Below are 8,562 nucleotides of genomic sequence, written 5' to 3'. Positions count from 1 at the left end.
TTACCAAGAAAACAGCTGGTGAACCTCTGACTCGCTCACTTGTGCCTTTGATTAATGGCTTATTGAGTTTGCAAGTAGAGGAAGCCACTTCGGATAATTGAAATCCTGCACATACATGTGGTTTCATATATCAGACAGGGCTTGGGATAACATACTGCACAGCACATCACACCTCCACACATCATGACAAGGTGACAGGAGGCCACTGTGTGGTGCACGCGTGGAGCCTGTGAGCATACAGCATGACAGACAGGCCATAGACAGGAAGGCAAACTGAGTTTCACCAACCACCTCCATAACCTGAATAAATCTGATATAACAGTCACTCTATTTCAATCAAGCATTTCTCATAAACTTTTGAGTGTAATCTATGAAGATGAGGTGAACCCAAGCACATCTTATTACGTAACTGCTGCTGTGTTCCTGTGAGTATTTGCAGAGCCTCTGTTGTGGTCCATAATGAGTTCACAATCATACTTTATGGTATTTTTAACACATAGACTCTAATGAGAACCTCGCATGTTTTTTTGATTTTTTTTTTTTTCTTTCAAAAATAGACCATGTGGACTTGATTATTCTTCCAAAATCTATCCATAAAATGATGGATGTATAAGCTGTGTGTCTGTAAGTGAGAAGGAGAGGGAGGCGTGTATGTGTGTGTGTGTGGAGGAGGAGGAGGGGGGGGGGTCATGTTTAACCAATAGGCGCAGAGCAGCGCTAATGTCATTTCTCGACGCTTTAACTCTGTGCCAGAGCTGCGCAGCGCTCAACGCTGGTGAACGTCCCATTCTCTGTGTCTCTATCCAGCATGCACTGAAAGACTCCATCCCTCGAGCTGAGTCAGGACTCGAAGCGGCGCTGAGTGCTGTTTGTTTGGATGCCGTCAGCCCGGATGCCTCCAGAGTCGTGATTTTATTCTGATAAACGGAATATTCAGCCCCGACCCCGGACCAAGTTTTTGCTTCTAAGAGGTGAGTGTCACGCTCAGAACTATTCCAGTGATTTTCTAATGTTTTAAATATTGCTACCTTGCTGTTTTAGTGCACATGGTTGTGTGTGGAATCATGAATAAAAGCTGTATGTCAAGTCCAGAGAGGCTTGTTTTAGCCTCCATCTGCTGGGAATCATCATGCAGCAACAAGGTTGGGAGATGGAAATGATTTGTGTCTCCATTACTTCATGGCCAGACACACCAAAGCGAGAAAACAAAGCGATAGTTGAGGCTCTGTGAGACATTTTCCCTGAAGGAAGAGAGGAAAAAAAGTGGAAAAACTGCGGCTGAATCGGGGGGATTTTTTTAGTTTGGAGAGTGCGTGTGCGTAAAGACGCGCGTCATGGAGGGGTTGCATTTTGGTTTCCAGATGTGTGAACTCAGCTGTTGCCTGTCACTCAGGTGGTCTCTCTCGGTTTGTCTACGTGCTCACTCAGAGTCTTCTCATCCAGCTCTTGATCTCCTCAGAATCGCGTGTTGACAGACCACAGCCCAGACCCACAGAAACATGTCAAAGTGAAGCCACATCACTTCAGCCGCACAGAACAATTAACCAAAGAAAGCGCTTTCTCATATTCAATCATACTTCATCTACCTTTTAAACAAACTTTGAAGTGCTTGCCTTTCTTTCACCACAATCAAGTTGTTTCAAGCTTATGGGTGATTTTCTCCATATCATGGCACCAATCTGTCTTGTCTGAGATACAGAATGTTGTTTCAACGTGCATGAACATTTATATAAAGAGTATAAAGAAAAATTGAAACACTGAATGTGAGTCTTGTATAGGGACGCCTTAAGATGGTCTTTTCAGTGCTGTGTTATCTGTATTAAAGTCAGTGGTGGCACCTAGTGGTGGAAGAGATTTGTCAAGATGCTGCACTGAGAGCAGCTTTTGATTCTGACTCTCAAAACTTGGAAGAAAGCTTGTTTACTGAAATCTAGTCAGTCTCTTAAATTTAAAAGTACTTACATTTCGAAAGAGGCTGTTCTCAATGTGCAGTTTGCATGCCATGCAGGCTTGGTCGCTGCGCTTGAGTGACAAACTGCTGTGTAGTTAGCTGATCCAGGATGAGAGCAGCCGGGGATCAGGTGACTGAGGTGTATTCCCCCTCTGTGGGAGGCCAGTCCGCCAGACTATGCTACACTTTGCTGGGGGTATACACGCTGCAATGCTAAGCCTTTGTTAATGAGTATGTGTGTGTGTGTGTGTGTGTGTGTGTGTGTGTGTGTGTGTGTGTGTGTGTGTATCTGTATGTGTGTGTGTGTGTGTCCTTGTCTGTGTGTGGTACTGGGCGCCAGTGCTCGTGGATCTGCATGTCTGTTGTGGGCTTCTGTGCATGTGTGTGTGTGTGACAGAGAGAGAGAGAGAGAGAGAGAGAGAGAGAGAGAGGGAGGGAGGGAGAGAGGTGTGTGGAACCAGGAGTTAAGCTGCTGTTAATTGGTCAGCCATTTGAGCCACATGGGAGAGTCAAGTCAGGCAGTAGCAGCTGAAACAATCGGTATGCTTGACTCGACGATGGGACACAACATTCTACAGTATGCTTTTACTGGATGCTGAACAGAGGCTTTTGTCTCTACATTTCATATAATTGCTATCGTCCGTTGTCGCTTGTGTGCAGCAGTAACACGCATAACGTAATGTAAATACGCATTTTTTTCCACATCTGTACTTCAAATATGTAGCTAGAGCCAGCAGCCGGTTAGCTTAGCTTAAATACTTGAAATGGAGGAAACAGCTAGCCAGACCCTGTTCAACAGTGAAAAAGCTCATTAATTAACACGTTATGTGATATTCATTTAATCTATATACAAGTCTAGAGTTAGTCACCAGGCAGAGATTCCAGAAAGTCAGCACCCCCAGCCAAGAAATAGCCAGACACATAATCAACCATAAAACCGCTAAGTGTTGTATTTACACTTTGGTTTTTGTACAAATTAAGTGAACAAGATATAACTTGTTCATGAATGAGCTTTAGCCGTGCTGATAGGCGGATTTTGACATCAGAGCAGGCAAGCTTATTCCCAAGAATTCCAGTTTTTGTGCAAAGCTAAGCTAACTACCGTATTTAGCACACAGACATGAGAGTGGTGTCAATCTTCTCATCTTGTGCTCTGCAAGAAAGCAAATAAGAGTATTTCCCAAAAGCCAGCTCAATTAGCGTTTATGTCCTCAATGCTGAAGTTTGTTGGAAGGTTTTTGCTGGCTTCACAAATAACAGAGCCAGGGTGAAAAGGTTGATTTTGTTTAAACACGTCAAAGCGAAGAGAAGAGGAAGATGTTGCGGCTGAGGAGGATGTGAATCAGAAGGGAGGATGTGAAGCAGCTCTGGAGAAGATGACCTTTGAGGTTTCAGCGAAAGACAGACGATGACTGGCCATGTAACGTCATACATTTATGAGGCTGGCTTTGGCAGGAGATGTGCACAGATTATGAATGCATCCTTGACTTTTTGTTGCATGGCTGTTTTGAGGCCCCCGCTGACACTTTGTTTATGGACAAATTCTAAACTGACAGACTCATTTTTCAGAGCAGTGTCTCTCGATTAGAGGGTCTTCATTTTCTCATATGCAACCCAGATTCTCATTCTCCAGCGGGGTTTGAGTGCCAGAGAGGAAATCCAGCCTGGAGATTGTTTTGATATTGTTGGACACTCTCCTGGAAAACCTTTTTGCTCAGCGACGAAGGGTGTTCTGGATTTAGAGCCATTGGCCGCTCAGTTAAAACACCTCCTCTGATCACAGCAGTAAAAATGTTTGAAGAGCTCAAGATGTGCCGTGTTTCACCTTTTCTGTTTGAGTCAGAGTCGATTCAATTCAAAAGACGATTGTCGCATTTAAAACAATGTGGAGACAAAATTCTGAAAATTTTGACTTGATGGTGGGTAACTTAAATCCTTGGTTAGCTTAAAGTGATGCTTTTTTTGTTCCCCTCAGTGATAAATTGTGTTTGGGGGCAGTTTCTCATATTTACAGGGCTTAATGTTATAAACATAAACTAATAATGTGTGCTTTTTGGATGGTTTGCTGCAGGCTGGCTGGGGTTCAGGGGGGTCATGCACATTCACAGATTTCTTCTGTCCTGGTGTTTGAGTTGGAGCACAGATTGGCATTAGATTAAATAAATGGAACCATCAAGAAACATAAACATGAATGTGAAGTGTGTGTGTATGTTTGCATGTGTGTGTGTGTCTGTAAAAAAACAAAAAAAACAAAAACCCTCCATCTATTAGTGAGCCAACACTGTTCTGTCTGTGCACCTCTGTCAGCCTTATACCTCAGATCAACATGTGTACACACAGGCAAGTTTATGCTGTCATACTGGAATTAATCGAGTGTGGGGTTGTGTAAATCATTCCAAACCTCAGAAAACACACCCTCATACACACACATTTAGACACACACAAACACACACACACACACACACACGCTTGCCAAGGAGCTATCCCCTGTAGATGTGAGTGAAGGGCCAAACAGTGAAGGACCAATCAGTGAACGGGCTGAATAAAACAGTGAACAAAGACAATTTCTCAGGTAAAACAAGTCTCGGGTTAATATAGTTATACCAGCTATAATTAGCGCTGGCTGGCACAAAGCAGCCTCATCTCTGGTGCAGTGGGTGATTCCATAGAGCCAGTGCTGGGACCAACCATGACCAAGCAAAAATGCAACACTGGTCACAGCAAAGGTGAAGAATCACTGCTTTTCTATGGTTTGTGTCATTAAATTTTAAAATTTGGCAGGGTTAGACTGTGGCTCGAACAAAACAAGCAAACTAAAGATGTCAGCTAGCACTCTGAGCAATTATGGACTAAACGGTTACATAAGACATCAGTTGAAAATGAAAATAATCATTAGTTGCACCCAAATCTAGGCAATTTCACTGCATGTGATGGAAATATCTGTTCAGACTCTTTGCTAGTTTGTTGCTGCTCAAAGGAATATTACACTGTAAATGGAGAAAGAAAAGCTAATATTGTGTATGTATATTGGCCTACAGTAGCCATAAACCATAGCTAGGCTGAGGAGGTGAAGGGTGCGGTGTGTAAATGTGTGTGTGTTGAGGGGGCAGGGACTGCAGTCCTTGATCTACAAACACTAATCGTGATCCTTGTGCTCATTGAGTGGTTACAGACCAAACCCTGCAGGCCGCATTGGCTCCACAAGCCTGGTATTATGGTCAGCTTGTGGGGAGGAAAAGTAATCCAGGGCTTAGAAGAATATCAGACACTGAGTAATGGACTCTGTGAGGGAGTTGCAGTCAATTCTGTGTCAAAACTTGCAGCACAGCTGAAATAAAGTTGCCCGCAGCACTTGCTAAGCGATGCAAAACGGAGGTGTTGTTGAGAGTTCCTGACTCGTGCCTCCGAGTGAGAGTCGATTTGGCACCACCTTAATTACCTATACACACAGCTCTATTTGATGATGATTAAAGCCACTCACACACACAGATACACACACCTGCCCAGACACTGCCAGTCGCCAGCCGCAGTGGTTATGGAGACATTAAAGGTGATGATTATTAGATGACAATAATTAAAAGGCTTTAAAGCTCAAGTAAAGGTAAACCGTATAGATAGAAGCAAAGTCTCATATAGGAAGACAAGATTGCTGCACAAAACAACCACGTAATTATTCCCAGTCAAATGACCACCCTGAGGCAGAACACAAATGATAGCTTTCAGTTTTGTTTTTGATTGGGAAAAACATAAAAGGTCTCCATAACAGATTCTGGTTTGTTGGGTGCGACATCGTTCATACAATATTGCTGTTGTGATGCAAAAACCTCCCTAATTCCAATTTCAGTGATCACGTTTCACAGTTTGATGTTTGGTGGTTTCATGTGCTCAGATGAGGGACCACCCTTTTCTAAATCCACGGGATAATGTCAAAAATGCATCGCCGCAGAACCGAAAACAATCCCTCTGTTGTTAGTGAAAAGCTGACATTTCAGAGATACACGGTTTACATGCAACAGTCATGTCGTGAGCGGAGGGAATGTGATCAAAAACATGGTCTCGTTTCATCAAGACGGTAAAGACTTGCAAATGTTTGCATCATGCAAAGAATAGATTTTGAAAAATGTCCTGAAATGCAAATGACACCTAATCTTTTTGGCATGAAAATAAAGTATATTATGGATAATAGAAAGAAAGCCATTATCCAACTACGGTTGGCTAAAAATAGTTGAATTCAAAAACAGAACCAGGCCAAAAACAAAGATTAGATTTGTTCATAAATATTCCAAAATGGATCTACAGGGAAGCATTTTATATGTGAGTCTGAGATTGGTGTTTGGTTGTTTGCATCAAGAAAACTTTGCTCCTGCCTGCCCTCCTGAAATTGGTCTCATGTGGTCTCATGTGTCGGACAGTGTGTTCCTTAGGCTAAGGCGATCTCCTGAGCAGAACGTCTCAACCTCGGCTAATCGGAGACAGTCTGCTCTTTTCTCCCAGCATTTCTGTCTCCAACTTCACCTCTCTTCCAATATGCATGAAGCCTCGGAAGACACGGGATCTTCTCATGAATCCAGCTCTGTTTTTTCCAAGAACGAATCAAGCTGCTTCAATAAACAGAAGCAGATGAAGAATTGAAGCTTTTTTGGACAAACGTAAGTTGCACAATTTCATCAAGATGTCCCTGTGATGAGACATTTAGTTGACATTTACGTAAACGCCTGGTTGCTGGGTGGTCGCCTGGCTGCAGGAGTCTCAGGAGACATGTCCTATCTGTCACTGTATCTCCATGTTGCCTCACACCATCCCAGAGGATTACATCCAATCTGATGCCACTTGGAGTCAGGAAATGGCCTGTTGTGATAAATACTGTGTAAGTGAGGGTGGGGAAAATTACAGGATTTTCACCAAATTTGCCAAAAGCTTCACATTTGCTTTTTCCTCAGCACTTGCAGGAGTGCTTTGCTTTCACTACAAAATGCACATTAAAGCTGCTATAAATTTGATTTCATCATAACGTTTGAACAAATTTGAAAGTGGTCAATCATAGTGACGAATCTACGGAAGAGATCTCTTGCTCAATTCTCTGCCCTACCGAGAGTTTTAGTGTCTTGGTTTTCTTATGCTTGTTTTTTCTGGTCCACAAATCTTTTACTTCATTCTCACAGCTCTCATAGTAATTTTCAGCCAAAGCAGGAAGCAAAAAGCATGAAACAGCATGACAAAGTTAGCAACTAGCTGGAGAGTAGTGGAGCATTTAGCAGCTAACAAGCTAAATATTTTCCTCAGGAGTTGGTGGAGACCAAAAACAGAGCTTAAAGAAGAGTGAATGCTGAATTTACGTTTGCCAGGTGGCCAAAAACACAACCCCAGATGGACGGTAATGCTTCTCCGTATCTAGGGGATGTGTAAATAGGCAACTTTGTGCTCGCATGTTCAACATATCAACTTACGAGGTGCTAATGTGAGTAGTGTGTTCACAGCTGCCAAACAAGTAGCCAAAAATCTGTGATTGCAGGTTTAAATTACATTTGTTTGTGCACAAAAATGTGCCAAGCATATCTTGATGGTACATACTCCTCAAATTGAAGCATCCGCTTTCTTATAATAGGTAAATTGTGTGCTTATATAACCCGTACCCCCCATTAAAAACCCCCAAGCGCCGTGGTGCTCTGTGGCAAGTAAGCAAGAGGAAGCATAGCCTTCAGCAAGGACTACTTCTTCTCCCTCTCAGAGAGGGAGAATGTAACAGATATTCACCCGTGGTGGTTAGCTGATGAAAGCTCGGGGCTTTCCAAGTGCTTGTCGCAAAACCAATACAAACAGTGATTTGACAGTTGTCTGGGTTTTGGCACTGTGAGATCCATCCGCTCCTTTTTTTTTTTCTTTTCCACCAGAGAAAGGGCGTTAAATTGCCACTTGCATTAATGAGGTAGTAAGTAAATGTCTTTTGTGTTTACACTAATGACCTCAAAAACCAGACAGTAAACTGGGGGGGCCAAGGTGTTCATTATCCCGGACCAGCCACCCGTGAAATCCAACATGTGCGGGCTTGTTTATGTGTGTACACATATATGTATCCGTGCACATTTGCTTGTTTCCATATGCTTTTGTTTATTCAGTGCTTTACATATAGCTGTTAGAGTGTGTGAATGAGTGTGTGCGCATTTTCCCTTTAGAGAAAGCCTTCAAGAATCCCCCTCAGGGCCTTTCAGACATCTGGTTGCGGATGGACAGCTTATATCTCCAAGTAATATGTCCAGTTAAGCCCCTGGGAGCTGCCGCAGTGCACATCATTACAACTCCTCCTCCTCCGGCTTTGCTCGGAACTTCGCTGAAACCCTATCGTTTGGTTCAGAGGGGTACAAATATGCTGTATATCCTTTTATACTACTTCCTCCCCGGTCCGTCTCCCATCTGTTGCAGATTAGTCTTCAGTGTGTGTTTAGAGAGCTGAGCCTGTCGCCGAGCGGGACAGATAGTAAACCCAGAAGGTTTTAGTCAGAACTGTCAGGTAGGTCTGAATTAACAGAGAGGCCAACTGAGGATATGGCTGGCTGAGAGGGAAGCCAAGGGGGAGGGTTGGATGAGAAAGACAGGCAGCGAGAGGGTAAGAC

At 43.3% G+C, this 8,562-nt stretch overlaps 1 protein-coding gene across 1 annotated transcript in view; it reads left to right on the top strand.

Moving 5' to 3' along the window:
- Nucleotides 1–748: 748 nt before the first annotated feature.
- The window catches only part of prickle1b (prickle homolog 1b), a 30,201-nt gene continuing 22,387 nt past the window's right edge, over nucleotides 749–8,562 (top strand). Inside the window, exon 1 of the mRNA XM_070992461.1 lies at nucleotides 749–971. The gene's annotated coding sequence lies outside the window, so the exon portion shown is untranslated. The remainder of the gene's footprint in view (nucleotides 972–8,562) is intronic.

This window comes from Chaetodon trifascialis, chromosome 22 (genome assembly GCF_039877785.1).
Source record: "Chaetodon trifascialis isolate fChaTrf1 chromosome 22, fChaTrf1.hap1, whole genome shotgun sequence".
In the NCBI taxonomy this organism is placed as follows: domain Eukaryota; kingdom Metazoa; phylum Chordata; class Actinopteri; order Chaetodontiformes; family Chaetodontidae; genus Chaetodon; species Chaetodon trifascialis.
The sequence above is the reverse complement of the archived record's forward strand: the minus strand, read 5'-3'. Positions and strand labels throughout refer to the sequence as shown.